An 18,774-nucleotide genomic window follows, 5' to 3' on the forward strand; every position below is an offset into this window, starting at 1 on the left:
TTGTATTGGTTTTGGAGCATGCACACTCGGCTACTGTAGCTATTAGTTTGTATTGGTTTTGGAGCATGCACACTCGGCTACTGTAGCTATTAGTTTGTATTGGTTTTGGAGCATGCACACTCGGCTACTGTAGCTATTAGTTTGTATCGGTTTTGGAGCATGCACACTCGGCTACTGTAGCTATTAGTTTGTATTGGTTTTGGAGCATGCACACTCGGCTACTGTAGCTATTAGTTTGTATTGGTTTTGGAGCATGCACACTCGGCTACTGTAGCTATTAGTTTGTATTGGTTTTGGAGCATGCACACTCGGCTACTGTAGCTATTAGTTTGTATTGGTTTTGGAGCATGCACACTCGGCTACTGTAGCTATTAGTTTGTATTGGTTTTGGAGCATGCACACTCGGCTACTGTAGCTATTAGTTTGGTTTTGAAGCATGCACACTCGGCTACTGTAGCTATTAGTTTGGTTTTGGAGCATGCACACTCGGCTACTGTAGCTATTAGTTTGGTTTTGGAGCATGCACACTCGGCTACTGTAGCTATTAGTTTGGTTTTGGTTTTGGAGCATGCACACTCGGCTACTGTAGCTATTAGTTTGGTTTTGGAGCATGCACACTCGGCTACTGTAGCTATTAGTTTGGTTTTGGTTTTGGAGCATGCACACTCGGCTACTGTAGCTATTAGTTTGGTTTTGGAGCATGCACACTCGGCTACTGTAGCTATTAGTTTGTATTGGTTTTGGAGCATGCACACTCGGCTACTGTAGCTATTAGTTTGTATTGGTTTTGGAGCATGCACACTCGGCTACTGTAGCTATTAGTTTGTATTGGTTTTGGAGCATGCACACTCGGCTACTGTAGCTATTAGTTTGTATTGGTTTTGGAGCATGCACACTCGGCTACTGTAGCTATTAGTTTGTATTGGTTTTGGAGCATGCACACTCGGCTACTGTAGCTATTAGTTTGTATTGGTTTTGGAGCATGCACACTCGGCTACTGTAGCTATTAGTTTGTATTGGTTTTGGAGCATGCACACTCGGCTACTGTAGCTATTAGTTTGTATTGGTTTTGGAGCATGCACACTCGGCTACTGTAGCTATTAGTTTGGTTTTGAAGCATGCACACTCGGCTACTGTAGCTATTAGTTTGGTTTTGGAGCATGCACACTCGGCTACTGTAGCTATTAGTTTGGTTTTGGAGCATGCACACTCGGCTACTGTAGCTATTAGTTTGGTTTTGGTTTTGGAGCATGCACACTCGGCTACTGTAGCTATTAGTTTGGTTTTGGAGCATGCACACTCGGCTACTGTAGCTATTAGTTTGGTTTTGGAGCATGCACACTCGGCTACTGTAGCTATTAGTTTGTATTGGTTTTGGAGCATGCACACTCGGCTACTGTAGCTATTAGTTTGTATTGGTTTTGGAGCATGCACACTCGGCTACTGTAGCTATTAGTTTGTATTGGTTTTGGAGCATGCACACTCGGCTACTGTAGCTATTAGTTTGTATTGGTTTTGGAGCATGCACACTCGGCTACTGTAGCTATTAGTTTGTATTGGTTTTGGAGCATGCACACTCGGCTACTGTAGCTATTAGTTTGGTTTTGGAGCATGCACACTCGGCTACTGTAGCTATTAGTTTGGTTTTGGAGCATGCACACTCGGCTACTGTAGCTATTAGTTTGGTTTTGGAGCATGCACACTCGGCTACTGTAGCTATTAGTTTGTATTGGTTTTGGAGCATGCACACTCGGCTACTGTAGCTATTAGTTTGTATTGGTTTTGGAGCATGCACACTCGGCTACTGTAGCTATTAGTTTGGTTTTGAAGCATGCACACTCGGCTACTGTAGCTATTAGTTTGTATTGGTTTTGGAGCATGCACACTCGGCTACTGTAGCTATTAGTTTGTATTGGTTTTGGAGCATGCACACTCGGCTACTGTAGCTATTAGTTTGTATTGGTTTTGGAGCATGCACACTCGGCTACTGTAGCTATTAGTTTGTATTGGTTTTGGAGCATGCACACTCGGCTACTGTAGCTATTAGTTTGTATTGGTTTTGGAGCATGCACACTCGGCTACTGTAGCTATTAGTTTGGTTTTGGAGCATGCACACTCGGCTACTGTAGCTATTAGTTTGTATTGGTTTTGGAGCATGCACACTCGGCTACTGTAGCTATTAGTTTGGTTTTGGAGCATGCACACTCGGCTACTGTAGCTATTAGTTTGTATTGGTTTTGGAGCATGCACACTCGGCTACTGTAGCTATTAGTTTGGTTTTGGAGCATGCACACTCGGCTACTGTAGCTATTAGTTTGTATTGGTTTTGGAGCATGCACACTCGGCTACTGTAGCTATTAGTTTGTATTGGTTTTGGAGCATGCACACTCGGCTACTGTAGCTATTAGTTTGTATTGGTTTTGGAGCATGCACACTCGGCTACTGTAGCTATTAGTTTGGTTTTGGAGCATGCACACTCGGCTACTGTAGCTATTAGTTTGTATTGGTTTTGGAGCATGCACACTCGGCTACTGTAGCTATTAGTTTGTATTGGTTTTGGAGCATGCACACTCGGCTACTGTAGCTATTAGTTTGGTTTTGGAGCATGCACACTCGGCTACTGTAGCTATTAGTTTGTATTGGTTTTGGAGCATGCACACTCGGCTACTGTAGCTATTAGTTTGTATTGGTTTTGGAGCATGCACACTCGGCTACTGTAGCTATTAGTTTGGTTTTGGAGCATGCACACTCGGCTACTGTAGCTATTAGTTTGTATTGGTTTTGGAGCATGCACACTCGGCTACTGTAGCTATTAGTTTGGTTTTGAAGCATGCACACTCGGCTACTGTAGCTATTAGTTTGGTTTTGGAGCATGCACACTCGGCTACTGTAGCTATTAGTTTGGTTTTGAAGCATGCACACTCGGCTACTGTAGCTATTAGTTTGGTTTTGGAGCATGCACACTCGGCTACTGTAGCTATTAGTTTGGTTTTGGAGCATGCACACTCGGCTACTGTAGCTATTAGTTTGTATTGGTTTTGGAGCATGCACACTCGGCTACTGTAGCTATTAGTTTGTATTGGTTTTGGAGCATGCACACTCGGCTACTGTAGCTATTAGTTTGTATTGGTTTTGGAGCATGCACACTCGGCTACTGTAGCTATTAGTTTGTATTGGTTTTGGAGCATGCACACTCGGCTACTGTAGCTATTAGTTTGTATTGGTTTTGGAGCATGCACACTCGGCTACTGTAGCTATTAGTTTGTATTGGTTTTGGAGCATGCACACTCGGCTACTGTAGCTATTAGTTTGGTTTTGGAGCATGCACACTCGGCTACTGTAGCTATTAGTTTGTATTGGTTTTGGAGCATGCACACTCGGCTACTGTAGCTATTAGTTTGTATCGGTTTTGGAGCATGCACACTCGGCTACTGTAGCTATTAGTTTGTATTGGTTTTGGAGCATGCACACTCTGCTACTGTAGCTATTAGTTTGTATTGGTTTTGGAGCATGCACACTCGGCTACTGTAGCTATTAGTTTGTATTGGTTTTGGAGCATGCACACTCGGCTACTGTAGCTATTAGTTTGTATTGGTTTTGGAGCATGCACACTCGGCTACTGTAGCTATTAGTTTGTATTGGTTTTGGAGCATGCACACTCGGCTACTGTAGCTATTAGTTTGTATTGGTTTTGGAGCATGCACACTCGGCTACTGTAGCTATTAGTTTGTATTGGTTTTGGAGCATGCACACTCGGCTACTGTAGCTATTAGTTTGTATTGGTTTTGGAGCATGCACACTCGGCTACTGTAGCTATTAGTTTGTATTGGTTTTGGAGCATGCACACTCGGCTACTGTAGCTATTAGTTTGTATTGGTTTTGGAGCATGCACACTCGGCTACTGTAGCTATTAGTTTGTATTGGTTTTGGAGCATGCACACTCGGCTACTGTAGCTATTAGTTTGGTTTTGGAGCATGCACACTCGGCTACTGTAGCTATTAGTTTGTATTGGTTTTGGAGCATGCACACTCGGCTACTGTAGCTATTAGTTTGGTTTTGGAGCATGCACACTCGGCTACTGTAGCTATTAGTTTGTATTGGTTTTGGAGCATGCACACTCGGCTACTGTAGCTATTAGTTTGTATTGGTTTTGGAGCATGCACACTCGGCTACTGTAGCTATTAGTTTGTATTGGCAGTGCGCTCAGTGTGCCTATAACCAAACACACCAGTAGAATAGTGTTTTTTCAGCAGGTGTGGTGCAACCATTAAGAGTACATTGGCTGAACTTAGAAGCAATATTTTTTAAAGAGGGCCGCTGATGTGCTGCCTGTGTTTCTTGTTTGTGAACAGTTTTGTATATTTCATTATCTAAAACTGCAGTTAAGTTATTGTCTCCACCAGGCCGAAGGCATGGGGAGAGACTAGAGTATGTTTTGCACTCCGTCCGTCCGTGTGTGCGTGTGTGCATGCGTCCGTCCGTAACACGATCGATGCCAAATTTTGCACACACACTCCCTGGATGCCAACGATGAACCTCTGCCCCAAATTTTACAGAACGGCCTTTTATGATTTGAGGCATTTTGTTCCAATGTGTTTTGCAGAAATCCACCTGTTGGTGGTGCTATAACAGGCCAATGTGAAAAGATCTGGAGGAGTAATATAAAAAAATGGGTTTTTCAAAAGTCGGCATCCTGGTGGCACTATAACAGGCCGTTCTGGAAATTTTGGGGCAGAGGTTCATCGTTGGCATCCAGGGAGTGTGTGTGCAAAATTTGACATCGACCGGGTTAACGGTGCCAGAGATTAGCTTACACAGACGGACGGACGGACGGACGGACGGACACACGGACGGAGTGCAAAACATACTCTCTCCCCATGCCTTCGGCCGGCCTGGTGGAGACAATAGGGGGCAGAGGCAAATGTTGTACTTTACTCAACTACGATTATCTGAAAACTTCATTTATACTAGCTACTTTGTAGATTTGGATTATTATTACAAAACATACATTAACCATTTCAACCCTATATATAGTATATACATTTCACCCATTTGAAAATAGCTGATCGACAAGCTCACTTTTACTTAAAAGATTTGAGTACTTTTTCCACCACTGCATAGGAGTGAACGTAAACAGGCATGTTGTTTAGTGCACTGGTTCCAGTGAACGTAAACAGGCATGTTGTTTGGTGCACTGGTTCCAGTGAAGTCCAGTGACATCCTGGCATGAGGCACACGGGCTGAACTGAGTGACCCAGTTATCTGGGGTTTTATTGACACTACTGGCACGACATGAGTTATTTTTTTACCAGGACGAAAACTAGTGGTTTCCATTTGCTACCATCACCGGAGAGTAACTAACTGGACCCTAAGTGGTCCGGACCGAGGCCCTGCCCAACTAAATAGCATAGATTTTAGGCCCGACCAGCCCTAAAATGTTGTGTCGGCCCGGTCGGGTTTGGGCGGAATTTGAGAACTCTACACAGAGTCAAAGTGAAACGTCAGTCAGCACCATCTTCATAATAGATAAATACACAAACAGACCTATAAACAGAACTATTATTTGTATTATTATAAAAATGCAATATATATATATATATATATATATATATACTTTCATGGAACCCGAGCCCTACTGATTCGCATACATTTTAGGCCCAGCCCAAAAACGTTGGGTCGGGCCTGGCCGAGTTCGGGCAGAGTTTGATAACTCTACCGGAGACACCACCACATTACAACTGGTTTCCAAAAAGCTTAAAGTATACATTTACCGTATATAAACTAACAGTACATGTAAGCAACACATCGGGACACGTTGTTGTTTTGTAGACAAGATTGTTAGCTTTGTAAAGCCTACATCAGTTCTTAGTCGTCAAAGAGCACTTTGGTACCACAGAGTATGCATAGATTATGCATAATGCTTAAGTAATGTGGACAGGATGAAACTAAAGACAGACACTCACTCAAGTATTAACCTTGGCTAGTTCAACTAGCCAATCTACATCGACACGTTGTTAGCTTGTAGATCTTATAGATATTTGTACTATTTTAAAATGTTTTAAAATAGTAAAAAATGGCAAATAAGTTTAGGAATAAGGGGTAAGGGGTGGCGCAAGATCTAGGGCTAAATATATTACCCACGTTCTCAAAGAAACAATACAATCTGTAAAGAGTGACTCAAGACCTGACTCAGAAACCTTATTGCATCATCAATATCGGTGAAAATAGTCTGGATTAGTTTGAGACCAATCCGATACCGATATGGTGTTTTTATGGCCGATTCCGATTACACTACCGATTATATGGTGCATCTCTAGCACTGGTTATCATCTTTCATAACCTAATGGACCCTAACCTCTCGTCTCGCGCCAAGTCTCTTCTTCCAAGCATCTTACTTCTTCTAGCCTCTTCCTCTGTCACACTGTGTGGATTTAGTTCTCTCTCTCCATGTAATATTCTCTTCTTTGCTTTTATCTTGATCTCTCTCTCTCTCTCTCTCTCGCACGCACGCACGCACGCACGCACGCACGCACGCACGCACGCACGCGCAGTGTTTGTTTACCTGGATGTGTGTAGAGCCTACTGTGTTCAGATATCACACCGTCTCCACCGGTGTACTTTGCTCCGACAGACCAGACACATGCGTGGACCATCTGTCTCTCACACACTGTGTGAAAACACTCCGTCTCATGGATCAAATCATGCACCGTCCTACAGTACAATATGTTCATACAGTGTACTACTGTCGCCTGATTAATGTCAGTCGTTTCATAATGCATGTGGGTTTAGACGCGCTATGATTATGATAATTAGCCTATTATAAGACCTTACCTGAGGCTGATTCTTAAAAGGAATCGGAATAACTTATGTGTTGCTATATCAGTGGTGCTCAAACCTTTTCATGTCAAGGACCACGAAATTGAATTATGCATTTGGCCACCGACCCCCCCCCCCCATCTCAAAATGTTTTGTTTCAGAACCCCCAGAAGCAAAGATTTGAGTTTCAAAAAAGGGTTTGTTTTACTGTGTTCAAATATTTGCACAATTTTTTTTCTTCTTCAAAAGAAGCAGATCTACAAGCTCATAGTGCAGCACCAAAGTGAAGCGGTATGAGCTTGTATATCATGAGATTGTAAATTGTGACAGACACACACACTACAGCTACATTCTACCAATGACACAGATGCCTTCCCAGATTGAAAGGGGTGATGTAATGATATGATACGGCACTAAATCAAGTATAACACAGGTTGATATTGATTATACAGTGGTCTATTATTGACTTTACATTCCTAACTTTCAATTACTTGGAACACTGGTTTCCACCCCTAATGTTTTATTAGTTTATCTTTTGTTTTGTTGTATGTTTGTAACCTTTATGATGAAAAAGCCTTCTATAAACAAACTAAAATATTATAAAAAAGGAATGGATACACTGTAGCCATGCTATTCAGCATTGACTCGCACTGTAACTAAAAAATGATGTCATCTTGTTGTGGTCAGAGCTCAATACATTGCCTGGTTTCATTGAATTACAATGGCGTCGCTGTTATCTTGGCCCTAATAACGTCGTCACAGTCTGTGCTGTCTCCCCAGTGGAGAGTCCTCATGATTGTAATTATGCTAATAAAAATGTCGCCTCTAGCTCATCGGCGTTGAATGGAAACGCCAGTAATAGCGTCCGCAACACATTGACAAAATTCAATTGTATTCAATATGGTACAGTATTTACAGAGCTATATAGCCTCATAATAAAGTCCTTAGGCTTTCATTTGAAGGTGTTGTAAGTGATGTGTTTTGGTTAGAACAAGCTGTTTTTCTTATCATTGCTATGTTTGTTCAGTAGGAGCAGGGGGTCTCCCCCCCCCCCCCCCCCCCCCCCCCTGCCTCTCCAGCTCCCTATAGTAAACAGAAAATACATTTTGAGGCGGGTCACCAATTCCATCCAATGAGAAAAGACTAGATTAGATTATTCCAGTTCCAGTTGTGTCTGCTCATATTGTTTCATCACTTCCAATTCCATGTGGTAAATAAATGGTAAATGGTGCATTTATATAGCGCCTTTATCCAAGGCGCTTTACATATATTGTGCATTACATTCACCCATTCACACACACATTCATACACTGATGGCAGCGGAAACCATGCCAGCCACCAATCAGCACATCAGGAGCAATTAGGGGTTCAGTGTCTTGCTCAAGGACACTTCGACTGTCTCTGTCACTGTCGAACTGGCAACCTTGCGGTTACCATCCAGCCACTCTACCCCGGGCCCTAAGCCACCTCTGCCCCATGTGGGGCGGGCACACACACACACACACACACACACACACACACACACACACAACTCTCACACACACCGGGGTGTACATGTGGAAATACGCTGTCGGAAATACAACCATTATATAGTGGTTGCAAAGGTATTAATTGATTGTCCCGTAGGTGGGAGTTCTGGTCTGGTTTTGGTGAATATTGCCTGCATGGCATGGGGGGGGGGGCACTCATTCAAAATAAATTAATCCACAAAACTAGCGTAATTTGTATTGTTGAGCATATAGTGCAACTTCTGTTCAACTTTGACCCCTCTGTCACATACTGTTCAGGGAGCCATATAACAACATATAACTGTTGTACTTTTACTCTTGAAGTAAAATTGTAATTCTGGACTTTTACTTGTAACAAGAGTATTTCTACATTGCAGTATTGATACTTTTACTTATCAGTAAAACATATTGGTACTCTTATCTTTCCACCACTGGTCAAGTCCGGTAAAATAGCACTGGACAAAGGTTTTCACCTCCCATGAACTAAGTGGTCCCTGCTCCATGCTGCCAGTGAGCAGCAGATCAAAGTGGTCCCTGCTCCATGCTGCCACAGTGAGCAGCAGATCAAAGTGGTCCCTGCTCCATGCTGCCAGTGAGCAGCAGATCAAAGTGGTCCCTGCTCCATGCTGCCACAGTGAGCAGCAGATCAAAGTGGTCCCTGCTCCATGCTGCCAGTGAGCAGCAGATCAAAGTGGTCCCTGCTGCATGCTGCCAGTGAGCAGCAGATCAAAGTGGTCCCTGCTCCATGCTGCCAGTGAGCAGCAGATCAAAGTGGTCCCTGCTCCATGCTGCCAGTGAGCAGCAGATCAAAGTGGTCCCTGCTCCATGCTGCCACAGTGAGCAGCAGATTAAAGTGGTCCCTGCTCCATGCTGCCAGTGAGCAGCAGATCAAAGTGGTCCCTGCTCCATGCTGCCAGTGAGCAGCAGATCAAAGTGGTCCCTGCTCCATGCTGCCACAGTGAGCAGCAGATCAAAGTGGTCCCTGCTCCATGCTGCCACAGTGAGCAGCAGATCAAAGTGGTCCCTGCTCCATGCTGCCACAGTGAGCAGCAGATCAAAGTGGTCCCTGCTGCATGCTGCCAGTGAGCAGCAGATCAAAGTGGTCCCTGCTCCATGCTGCCACAGTGAGCAGCAGATCAAAGTGGTCCCTGCTCCATGCTGCCAGTGAGCAGCAGATCAAAGTGGTCCCTGCTCCATGCTGCCACAGTGAGCAGCAGATCAAAGTGGTCCCTGCTCCATGCTGCCACAGTGAGCAGCAGATCAAAGTGGTCCCTGCTCCATGCTGCCACAGTGAGCAGCAGATCAAAGTGGTCCCTGCTGGCTGCCAGTGAGCAGCAGATCAAAGTGGTCCCTGCTGCATGCTGCCAGTGAGCAGCAGATCAAAGGCTCTTAGGCCTCACTCAGACCTTTACTGCATTGCTGTATGCTTGTTGGATGAATGTTGTGTAGTGTCACATGGTTTGACACAACATTTGTGTTGTATGAGGGGGAGGGGCGCAGTCGAAACACAGCCGAAAGCCATACAACAGCTTGTAGTCCAAAATGTGGACTACAAACCATGTGACTTCCATTGGAAATGCATTGGGGCGGCCATGACACTACACAACATTCATCCAACAAGCATACAGCAATGCAGTAAAGGTGTGAGCTCAGCCTTAGACCTTTGGATCCGTCCATGTGATTCAGCAGTGCTGCATGTTGAGAAACAGGCCATGAAGGCCCACATACAGAACAGTCAGCAGTACAGGAGCACCACGGGGAGCGTTGCAGTTCATTTTCACAGCAATTTATTGCTTATTATGTTATTATATGTTTTAGTGTTAGTCTAGTTTTAGTTGACTAAATCTATAGATGATTTAGTTGACTAAAATGTATTTTGGCAGGCCTTGATGATGTCGTAATTATTGGCTGATTTGTGATTTTACACTTAGTTGCATGCTGAAAATAGCCGATCTGCGACGCGTTGTGAGCATGTACATCTGCTATTAACTATACTGTTAGTTCTCCTGGATATTTTCTCCACTAGTCCCTCTCTAACAAACATTTTAGTCTAGTTTTTATTTGTTTGCGAAATTGTCAGTATATTTAGTCTCAGATTTAGTCATCATAGCTTAGTTTTTATTTCGTTTTTTGTTTAGTTTTCTACCTTTGAAAAAAGGTAGTCGATGACGAACATTTTTTGTCATAGTTTTAGTCAACGAAATCAACACTGACATGCAGTCTGCAGAGGAGGACCAGGGGGTGCGTAGTTTGCTACGAGGGTCCAACAGATACCGAAGGGGAGGACCAGGGGGTGCGTAGTTCGCTACGAGGGTCCAACAGATACCGAAGGGGAGGACCAGGGGGTGCGTAGTTCGCTACGAGGGTCCAACAGATACCGAAGGGGAGGACCAGAGGGTGCGTAGTTCGCTACGAGGGTCCAACAGATACCGAAGGGCATGTGCTTTCAGACTATATCTCTTACACAATCTGTGAATGCTATTGCTACAGAGAGTCTGTGTTTCTGCCCGGTCAAAGTTGAGAACAGGACGCCGCTATCTGCTTTTCATACCGGAAGGGTATATATATGTGGCCCATCGTGACACAATTAATGTTCACGATAAAGTATTTTGAAATTATTTTTTCCATAATTTTCCATCCATCCATTTTCAACCGCTTATCCGTAGTTGGGTCGCGGGGGCAACAGCTCCACCAGAGGGCTCCAGACGTCCCTCTCCAGAGCAACATTAGTAACTTCCTCCTGGGGGATCCCGAGGCGTTCCAAGGTCTCCTCCCAGTGGGAGGAGACTACAAGCTCTACAAGAGGATCTACAAGCTCATCTACAAGCTTGTTTGTTTTTAATTGAAAAACGACTGACATAGAAACATAGCTTTTTCAGAAAACTGTCAGGATGTAGAAGACATTTTTAGAATCTGATCTCAGGTCAAAATGGGGGAAGTGGTTGCACCACTTTAAAAAAAAAAACCACACCCACAGATGTAGAATGTGGAGGATATCAGGTTCTGTAACTACATTATGCTTCTATATGAGAGAACACACTGTCACCCTACTCACTGAGAGAACACACTGTCACCCTACTCACTGAGAGAACACACTGTCACCCTACTCACTGAGAGAACACACTGTCACCCTACTCACTGAGAGAACACACTGTCACCCTACTCACTGCATTATGCTTCTATATGAGAGAACACACTGTCACCCTACTCACTGAGAGAACACACTGTCACCCTACTCACTGAGAGAACACACTGTCACCCTACTCACTGAGAGAACACACTGTCACCCTACTCACTGAGAGAACACACTGTCACCCTACTCACTGCATTATGCTTCTATATGAGAGAACACACTGTCACCCTACTCACTGAGAGAACACACTGTCACCCTATACTCACTGCATTAGAATAGATTAGATTAGAGAGAGAGATGATTAGGTTTGAAGAGAGGAGAGAGAGTGAAAGAATGGTAAGAATGACAGATGAAGGATACAGATATCGACGAGGGGTTGATTACTGGAGCCTGAGGGGCCATCCAGATGAGGACGATTTCGGTGTTTCTTGGGCAAGTAATTAGCCGATCTGCCCTTTTTGTCACACGGAGACGGCGTTTTGGGGGACTTAAACGGCTAATTTTGAAACTACCTTCCAGAGTGGGAAAGTTTGGAAAGTTTGGACTTTCACGTCTCCGTGTGTATAGCAAATGCCAGAGACAGATGGGATTAGAGCAGTGGGTTTTCAACCCTTTTCATATCAAGGCCCATTATTTATTTGGCAATTGAGCCACGGACCATTTGATCTATCCTGCCCTCTCAGACCATTTGATCTATCCTGCCCTCTCAGACCATTTGATCTATCCTGCCCTCTCAGACCATTTGATCTATCCTGCCCTCTCAGACCATTTGATCTATCCTGCCCTCTCAGACCATTTGATCTATCCTGCCCTCTCAGACCATTTGATCTATCCTGCCCTCTCAGACCATTTGATCTATCCTGCCCTCTCAGACCATTTGATCTATCCTGCCCTCTCAGACCATTTGATCTATCCTGCCCTCTCAGACCATTTGATCTATCCTGCCCTCTCAGACCATTTGATCTATCCTGCCCTCTCAGACCATTTGATCTATCCTGCCCTCTCAGACCATTTGATCTATCCTGCCCTCTCAGACCATTTGATCTATCCTGCCCTCTCAGACCATTTGATCTATCCTGCCCTCTCAGACCATTTGATCTATCCTGCCCTCTCAGACCCAAAACTAAAGAATACGTCCACAATTCCATGCTGTATTGATGTTGATACCATAGGAGAGATGGCAACATGCAGGCAAACGATCAAAGTAACAATTCTTCTATACCTTCTCTAATTGTGTAGACTTCTTGTACATTAACTTAAGTAATGCAGACAATAATCTAACTCTTGAGTGTGTAAAATGAAACCAAATGGACCCGTAAGGAGTGGGAGAGTTACCAAAACAGTTCCATCTGAATTATATTAACACAACAGTGGTACGCTGTCACACATTTATACGGAGGAGAGGAGAAGAGAGGTCCTGGCAGGATAGAAGACCAGCAGTATTAGAGGACAGACAACCAGAAAACCAATATACAGTACCCGAGTACCGTATTGTCCCGACTATGATTATAAGACGACCCCCATTTATCAAGACTCATTTGCGGAAAGAGACCAGAATAGTCTGGTCATTGTCTTATATTCAGGCCAATAGGGTTGTGAAATGAAAGAAAGAAAGAAAGAAAGAAAGCAAGCTTTATCAAACATAGCTGATCTTGTCTCAACTATTAAAGACAAAAAAATGATTTTCTTTACAGCAACAAATTATGTTTTCCCAATTCTAGTAAAACAAAGCAATAATTGGGGCCACTTTCCTCTCAGTCCTGGATTATGGTGACATTATTTATAGGTCTGCTGCTCCATCACTTTAAAGCGCCTAGACACTGTCTACCACTCTGCCTTAAGGTGGACTACTGGTGATAATTACTGTCTACCACTCTGCCTTAAGGTGGACTACTGGTGAGAATTACTGTCTACCACTCTGCCTTAAGGTGGACTACTGGTGATAATTACTGTCTACCACTCTGCCTTAAGGTGGACTACTGGTGAGAATTACTGTCTACCACTCTGCCTTAAGGTGGACTACTGGTGAGAATTACTGTCTACCACTCTGCCTTAAGGTGGACTACTGGTGATAATTACTGTCTACCACTCTGCCTTAAGGTGGACTACTGGTGAGAATTACTGTCTACCACTCTGCCTTAAGGTGGACTACCGGTGATAATTACTGTCTACCACTCTGCCTTAAGGTGGACTACCGGTGATAATTACTGTCTACCACTCTGCCTTAAGGTGGACTACCGGTGATAATTACTGTCTACCACTCTGCCTTAAGGTGGACTACTGGTGAGAATTACTGTCTACCACTCTGCCTTTAGGTGGACTACTGGTGATAATTACTGTCTACCACTCTGCCTTAAGGTGGACTACTGGTGATAATTACTGTCTACCACTCTGCCGTGAGGTGGACTACTGGTGATAATTACTGTCTACCACTCTGCCTTAAGGTGGACTACTGGTGATAATTACTGTCTACCACTCTGCCTTAAGGTGGACTACTGGTGATAATTACTGTCTACCACTCTGCCTTAAGGTGGACTACGGGTGATAATTACTGTCTACCACTCTGCCTTAAGGTGGACTACTGGTGATAATTACTGTCTACCACTCTGCCTTAAGGTGGACTACTGGTGATAATTACTGTCTACCACTCTGCCTTAAGGTGGACTACCGGTACCCACCACTGTGCACTTTATGTGAACTCAGGTTTATCCTCTCTGACTGAGAGGCGGGATGATCTGGTATAATAACGGGTACCTATTTTTATATGAAGCCATTGCTGTGATGCTCCCTGCCTAGATTTGCTCCATGCTGGAACTGAACGATAGCACCTGTCAGACTCGCTCTAGTGATTTCTTAAAGGGACACTTCACCCCTTTTGCAATCAGATCATATTTGAATGATGTTTGGGAGACAAGAAACAAGGGGTGGGGGGCATCAACCATATGAGAGGGGGAAGATGGGCGTAATGAAAGATGTATTCACTCAGAGAACAATCACACCGAGACTGTGTTGTGTATGTTATCGTTTGGCATTGCGCGTGTCTTGTAATTGTAATGCATGTGTGTGCATGTGTTTGTACGTGCATTTGTGTGTGTGTGTGTGTGTGTGTGTGTGTGTGTGTGTGCATGTACTGTACATGTACAGTATATGTATGTCATGTTATTTGAGTGTCTGTATGAATCATGGTAATCATTATGCTAGCGTTAGCTCTTCAGTGATTGGCTGTGGATGGAATGCAAGTTGACTATGAGTGGTCAAGGGGTGCACGATTATGAAATTATGACCGAAATCCGATCTCCGATTATTTGCAGGGTAATATCTGCCGATACGAATTCTGACCGATTCCGATATTATACAGAGGACCACAATGGAAACAAGCCTATAGGGGCGTATTGACCCAAAGTCTTTATAAAGTATTCAATCAATCAATAAAATATATTTTTTTCTGAATGAGATTACACAAATTAAATGTAGAATTTTGCCATTGACGGTCACATTATTATTGCGTCATCAATATCGGTGAAAATAATCTGGATTATTTTGAGACTAATCTGATACCGATATGGTATTTTTATGGCCGATATGGCCACACTATACACTACCGATTATATGGTGCATCTCTAGCCCTGGTTATCATCTTTCATAACCTAATGGACCCTAACCTCTCGCGCCAAGTCTCTTCTTCAAGCATCTTACTTCTTCTAGCCTCTTCCTCTGTCACACTGTGTGGATTTCGTTCTCTCTCTCAATGCAATATTCTCTCTTCTTTGCTTTTATCTTGACCTTCAGTAGCTCTCTCTCTCTCTCTCTCTCTCTCTCTCTCTCTCTTGTTCTCTCCATCTTTCTGTAATCCTCCACGCTCATCCCTTCTCTATTATTCTTTCTCTGAAGTGAAGTGTGCTTCCTTTCTTATGCTTCTCTTTGAAGTGACACAAAGAAAGATGATGCTGTGTGTGTGTGTGTGTGTGTGTGTGTGTGTGTGTGTGGGGCGCGCACGCACACATGCGTGTGCGTGCACTCACACGCGTGTGCGTGCACTCACATGTGTCTAATCGCCACAATAAAGGATGCAATGAAGAGACACAAAGCTCTTTAACATCATCATTAGGCTGAGGTTCAAACAACTGCGTGCATGCGGGTTAGTTAGTGCGTGCGTTGGTTTGTGTGTGTGTGTATATATACAGTATATGTGCGTATGCGTGCGCATGTGCGTGCTGCCGTGCTTGAGAAAATGACTGAGGTGGATCATTGTAGATTATGTAGATTGTAGAACATCACAGGTTGAACTTGATGGCTACAGTATAACACAGGCTACACTGAATTAAACAGCAGGCTAGTAATCAATGCAGGCTAGTAATCAACTAGGCAAGTGGTTTTCAACCCTTTTCACATCAACGCCTAATTATTACTTGCGCAAGCAGAGCGCGCAAGTACTAGTTTCGCCCAGGACGATGCGTATGCACCGCCCCAGCAAATGACGTAATGACTACTTGTGCCTGATACGGCAGTGGTGCCAGACTACATACATGTATACATAGGAGCATTACCTCTAATCCTCCCGACACTAAAACATATTGTCATTACGTCACCATCGAAAACCAATTACACTCTGGCATTGGGACCTTTAATCCACATCTTTATTACGTCATCATTGAGAGCTAGTCTAGCATATGACGCCAGTTATACCCTGACGTCATATGCTGGGACGGTGCATACGCATCAAAAGTAACCACAGTATACCACTAATCAACTTACAAATTACATTTCCTGTAATCCATTTCCTGTAATCCACCCGACATTGATCAAGATATACGTCACAATCGAAGGCATTGGGTCCTTTAATCCACATCTTTATTACGTCATCATTGAGAGCTAGTCATCATTGAGAGCTAGCTATACCAGTTATACCCTGACGTCATAAGCATGGGACGGTGCATACGCATCAAAAGTAACCACAGTATACCACTAATCAATTTACAAATTACATTTCCTGTAATCCATTTCCTGTAATCCACCCGACATTGATCGAGATATACGTCACCATTGAAGGCATTAGGTCCTTTAATCCACATCTTTATTACGATATACTTCATACTACTTTTTTACGTGCAAAAAGTAGGTATGTAGCAAATAGATAAACCTCATAATTCAATATTTCAATCGTTCTTTCAAAGAGAAGCTGAGATTTGACAGTTTGTAGTGGTCGACAGTACTTGCGCGCTCTGCTTGCGCACTAGTAGGCCATTTATGGTGCAACAAGCAAACTAGGCACTCGACAGAGTGCAGTTCTAGTTTATTCTGCATTTGAGCCAGGGACGGTTAGGTGGACCACCATTGATGAGCCAGGGACGGTTAGGTGGACCACCATTGATGAGCCAGGGACGGTTAGGTGGACCACCATTGATGACATTCAGCCTCTCAGACCCATACCCATGTTGTTGTCGTTGGATAAGATTTTGTCCACAATTCCATTGATGTGGTAGGAGAGATAACAGCAAAACGTTGATGTGGCAGGAGAGATAACAGCAAAACGTTGATGTGGTAGGAGAGATAACAGCAAAACGTTGATGTGGTAGGAGAGATAACAGCAAAACGTTGATGTGGTAGGAGAGATAACAGCAAAACGTTGATGTGGTAGGAGAGATAACAGCAAAACGTTGATGTGGTAGGAGAGATAACAGCAAAACGTTGATGTGGTAGGAGAGATAACAGCAAAACGTTGATGTGGTAGGAGAGATAACAGCAAAACGTTGATGTGGTAGGAGAGATAACAGCAAAACGTTGATGTGGTAGGAGAGATAACAGCAAAACGTTGATGTGGTAGGAGAGATAACAGCAAAACGTTGATGTGGTAGGAGAGATAACAGCAAAACGTTGATGTGGTAGGAGAGATAACAGCAAAACGTTGATGTGGTAGGAGAGATAACAGCAAAACGTTGATGTGGTAGGAGAGATAACAGCAACACGTTGATGTGGTAGGAGAGATAACAGCAAAACGTTGATCAAAATAACAATTCTTCTAATATTCTCTAATTGTGTAGACTTATTGTAAATTAAATAATGCCGATGTTTAACATTATTTTAACTCTTTTAGAGTGTAAAATGAAACCAAATGGACCCATACAGGTCCATGGTCCATTTGGTTACCAACTCTCCATCATTTAGCTGGGGACCACCTGGAAGCCCCTCAAGGACCACTGGTTGAAAACCACTGAACTAGGCTGAATTCAATAATGTAGGCTAGTAATCAATGCAAGCTGGGCTGAATTCATAATAGTCTATTAATCAATGTCAGCTAGTCTGAATTGAACAATGTACTTTAGGCTCGCAGGCTAGACTCAACAACGTGGAAGGCAAATGAGAGGCGTAAACAGAAATGTAACGTGTCATATTGTACCATATACTTAATCCCAATTTAAATGAATGTCCTGGTATGAAAACCTTTGAACCCACTACACTCACATAGAGACACATGTCAGTTGACTGTGAGCCGACTTCAGGTCAGTCTGTTAATGATTGTAGAGTTAACCTTGACCTTTCACCTTCAAAACAACACAGGTACTATACAGTTCATCCCTAAATCTGTCTGTCTGTCAGCACATATCCATTTAAGCCACACACATTTCATCACATGACACTATTAAAGTAGTGATCAATCTAGAACCGCTACTGGAAAAGTGTGTTGTGATGTGACGCATTGTGACACTTCACAGAACTGACGTTTTCACAATTATTGAAAATGCATGTGGCCAAAACGTGGATGCCAAGGTTAATGTGTCAATCAGGACATTAGGAGAAATATGACAGTACAAGTACCCCCCCCCCCCCCCTCTCTCCCTCTAATAAACAAACACTCAAGTCGCTATAAATGCTTGTTAGCAGCAATTCAATACATAACCAGCTACCAGGCAGACGTTTTCTGAGTTGTATGATGTGTTGTTTGTAAACAACCAAATTTAAGAAGCTGAAGAAGAAACTGAAGGGATTTTCAGTTCAGATTGAAGAAGAATGACTGATTTACCGTTCGGAATCAAAAATCAAGAATATCTATCTAGGCTATGAATGCACCAGGTCTCTGTGCGACGTGCGTACGGATGTCTGTAATCCACGTAACTCGACAACCGTTCGCACCACCGACTTCAAATTCGACACACGCGTTCCACACCCCCACAGGGAGGGCAGTGCCCGGTGTCGTTCCACACCCCCACAGGGAGTGCAGTGCCCGGTGTCGAGTCCATCAGATTGTTGACCAGAACCAGCACCAAAGCCTCTGCCCGGGCTCTGGACCTGATCACCTCTATATCTCCATATATGGA

This window comes from Electrona antarctica (assembly GCF_951216825.1).
Source record: "Electrona antarctica genome assembly, chromosome: 22".
Lineage (NCBI taxonomy): Eukaryota > Metazoa > Chordata > Actinopteri > Myctophiformes > Myctophidae > Electrona > Electrona antarctica.